This window comes from Temnothorax longispinosus, unplaced genomic scaffold (assembly GCF_030848805.1).
Source record: "Temnothorax longispinosus isolate EJ_2023e unplaced genomic scaffold, Tlon_JGU_v1 HiC_scaffold_784, whole genome shotgun sequence".
Classification (NCBI taxonomy): Eukaryota; Metazoa; Arthropoda; class Insecta; order Hymenoptera; family Formicidae; genus Temnothorax; species Temnothorax longispinosus.
Window position 1 is genome coordinate 1 of NW_027270653.1, and position 4,311 is coordinate 4,311.

The 4,311-nt window shown below is 35.5% G+C and overlaps 2 pseudogenes; one reads left to right on the plus strand and one right to left on the minus strand.

Moving 5' to 3' along the window:
• The first annotated feature begins 6 nt into the window (after window positions 1–6).
• On the plus strand, window positions 7–1,785 carry LOC139825023 (uncharacterized; annotated as a pseudogene).
• On the minus strand, window positions 1,636–4,305 carry LOC139825024 (uncharacterized; annotated as a pseudogene).
• Between the last annotated feature and the right edge of the window lie 6 nt (window positions 4,306–4,311).

Genomic DNA, 4,311 nt, shown 5'->3' on the forward strand with positions numbered 1-4,311 from the left:
TGGGTTTTCAAATAAATTTTTAAATTAGTAAATTCGGTTGATTTATCGAAATATAACCATTATAAAACCGATTTATTAAAATACAATCAGTTTATTTATTCATATTTATTTAATAATAAAGTTTAAATATTCATGTAAATCAAATGGATGAAAACGCAACACTATTGGTGCCGCTAGTGTGTGACGTCACGATGTTGTTTCTCTTTCGCGCGCTCCGAGCCCCTTCGGCGTAACAGTAGTGTTTTTCATCAAATTTTCGAAAAAAAATTGTGCAAAATATGGCAAATATTCTAGAGCCAGGTTTTGTTAAAGCTGACTCAACAAATCTGCCTAAGATTGACATATTTATGGTGTTCGAATTCATAAAACAAAGTGACAAGTTCAACGCTGCTGAGGTTAGAAATGCAAAAGCCGCAATGTAAGTCCATTTATTTGTGAATAATGACTGTATGATTCCTGGTTATTCTCCAAATTAATTAAAAATGATAAATTAATAAAATAATGAACAATTTTTATAGGTCATCACGAGAATCGTACGGCGATCAGGCAATGGTTATGTATGCCTCAAAAGAGACGGATCTTTGGGAACATGTATTATAAAATGTAAAGTATGTCCTGAGCATCGTGTTCGCAATAAAGGATACTCGGTTACATTGACTATTCATGAAAAAGATGAAAAAGTGATTGACGTCGAATGTCACGACTGTGCAGCATCAAGTGGTAAGAGTACAAACCGAAAATAAGTGTAACTACTATTGTGGCTGTCCGAGAGAGTACTTTTTTAATAATAATAATTTTTAAGTATATTATAGTTATTTTGATTTTTCTGAAAAAAAATTATTTATTAATATCAGGGGGCTGCAAGCATGCGATTGCCTTTTTAATGTGGATGCATAGAAAGTCGGAGAATCCTTCCGTCACAGAAGTAGAATGTTATTGGCGCCGCTCTTCTTTGGCTTCCGTTGGTACATCAAAGAAATATATTGAGCTGAAGGAATTGGGAAAAACTGATGTTGTGGATGCACAACTACCGGACAATTCATCGTTTTTAAAAGCTCTACTCGATAAAGCAAAAGAGAAGCAATTAGACAGTCAACTCTCCAGGCACAATTTTATATTAGAAGATCGAAAATTGATGTCTCTATCAATACACCAATTATTACTAAATTTTTGTGAAAAAGGAAGTTCTTCTGCAGATAATTTTTTGGAATATGCCAGTAAAGAAATGTCGGAGGATTCATGTCGTATAGCAGAAAAATTAACTAGATCCCAAAGTGATACTGTAACTTGGCATGAACTCCGGTACGGTAGAGTAACAGCGTCCAGAATATACGAAGCAGCACACTGCAAAACGTTGAATGGAACATTCGTACAACAAATTATTGGAGCATCAAAAGTATTCGATTCACAAGCAATGCAGCGAGGAAAACGATTGGAGAAAGAAGTTTTGGTTGAGGTCGGAAAGATTACACGGCTGCTCTTCAAAGACTGTGGTCTAATCTTGCTACCTTCATTTCCAGTATTAGGGGCATCGCCTGATGCGATAGGTGATCATTTTATTGTCGAAGTCAAGTGTCCATCAAGTTCAAAAACATTTGATCAGTTTTTGCCACACGGAAAAATCAATGAAAAGTGTAAAGCGCAAATAAATATGCAAATGTTTGCTACTGGTAAAAAGAGAGGCCTTTTTTTGCGTCGCCAATCCAAAGTTTGAGGAATCAAGACAGGTAACTATTGTTTGGGAAGATTTTGATGAACATTTCACGAAATCAATAATAGAACACGCTGTTGCTTTCTGGAAAGATTATATTTTTCCTAAAATAATACACTATTCATAAAAATCATGAAGCATATAGTGATATGATCATAAAATAAATAATATACACGAAGAAGATTTAACAGCTGTTGTATTTTTTTAACTTACACCCTTTGTTCTTTAGTCTAGCGTCATTATTTTTAAGTTTTTATTATTGGCGTCTGTAAATTAATTAACGCTGATGCAATTGTCACTAATGAATCTATATGGGGCAGCAATTTATGATGAATACATGCATGCGGTTTTAATATTTCGTATTCTCTCAATCGTCTAATCACACGCTCAATGTGTATACGTAAACTTGCAATACGTTTAGTTTCTAGAACTTCAGCTTTAGAGGGCTTCACACTAGAAGAAACAGTGGGTGGACGAATAAGTAAACATTTTTTTTCTGATTGAGAAGAGTCTGAATTTGTTTAAAGCCTCGGTCAGCCATAACACCGCATCCTTCCGGTAGCACATTTAAAAGTCCAGATTTTTCGGTAATTAGAGTGTCACTTATCCTACCTCCATAACCATTCGAGACAAAATTAATAAATCCATCTGGAGTCGAAGATATCAGATATTTAAGGGTGTTGCATTTTTTATATTCTGACCAAGTAAGAGCTTGATTTACAGATTTCGTCGGTTTTTGGATTTGTATCTCGAAACAATCGATAATAGATTGCACATGACTATAATTAGCTCGAAATTGAATTGGTAAAGCTTTTCTCACACTCATTGGGTCTGGAAAATATATTAAAGTTTTTAACATGTGAGCCAAAAGCGGAACAGTGGAATTAAATATATTGCTTGCCTGACCGTATGATATTCCAAATTGCTCCCCTAGTCTATGGAACGTGTCATTAACTTTTATTTTCATTAAAGTTAATTTAATGTGATCTGCTTTAATCCCAGTCTGTGCGTGTAATAGGTCTATGATCCAGTACCATTCATTTTGAATACCAAGATAACTTTTAGTATTAGTACTGATAAAATAATTTGTAATCGAAAGTGCATTGCATTGCATTTGTTTTTTATTACGCGTTTCAAACTCATTTGCTTGCTCTGAATAAGTCTCATAATCGCTCGAGGTTGTCGGAAGTAAGGAAGATACCGAAGGAGGCTCATAATCACTCGAGGTTGTTGGAAGTAAGGAAGATGATACCGAAGTCGACGAAACAAAATATCTGCGTCAGATTGTTTGTTGCTACTCGACGTGTTAACTCTCATCGATGAAATTGTAATGCTTTGAGTATAAAGCTTATTCGGTGAACAACTTGCATCAGACACAGGAGTTTTGATATTGCACGATACATATTTACTGCGGAAATGTGGCCGTAGATTAACTTGGACTCCTTTATGATAAACACTCTTATGAGTCGTGTCACTAGCAGAACAGACATTGGAAAGGTGATCTAAGTTTTCGACCGCAGCAAAATGTGGCCGTAGATTAACTTGGACTCCTTTATGATAAACACTCCTATGAGTCGTGTCACTAGCAGAACAGACACTGGATAGGTGATCTAAGTTTTCGACCGCAGCAGATTGAACCGTTGTTTCCTAAATAATAACCGTTTATATAAGTTTTAGCATTTATATTACTACAATTCTCTAATTAATCTTATTTTCAAGATCATATATTTACTGTAGGAATATTAGGTGTCACATTTTCCTTTATTCTAGCTTCAGGTAACGAAGAGCATCCTGCAGTAGCCAAAATATCTGCAACCTCTGCTTTGCGTCTTCGCTTCTCAGAAGCACGGCGAAGAGGATGATTGGCTGTGCGTTTTCTATTCGGTTGACAAGAAAAAATGTGCGGCACAACTCCAGGTTTCATTTTTATAGGCCCACCCATTAAACAAAAGCGCACGTAATTGTCCATGTCGTCTTTTAGCTAGAAAATAATATCAACAGGAAAGAAGTAACTATTATTTATACAGCATGTCATGGAAACGAATCTCTTATTTTATATACTCATTCATAGATACTATTCTCGTAACCTCCAAAATTTTAGAAATATAGTAGAGATAATAATAGTTTAATATTGAATACTTACAACAAAATGATCCTCGCAACAAAAATAAGTTGATTTTGTTGGCTTGTCCGGACGCCGGGCTAACCGAAACCATAATTTTCTTACTGCTTCTTCGTGTGGAACTGTCACAAATACTTTACTGGGTGCACTTTTTGTTGTATTTTTACATAAGGGCACAAAAACACCATCGATAACTAGTCATGTTTATTTGTTTTTATGATGTATACAGCTCAAGTTAAAGAAAATTCGAGCATACAGCATGTATTACGGCACGCTATGCGCTTTCGGCAACAACATCGTGACGTCACCGTCGAGCTCGGGTGAACTCGGGCAATTCCGGCGCGTTCAAATAACTAGTCGCCCGACCGCGTTTTAAAATTGCTATAACTTTATAAATATGGGGTATTTTGCAAAAAGGAAAAAATTTATTAACAAATTTAGATGTGCTCTATTCATTGGCAATGTTGTCAGAATCGAC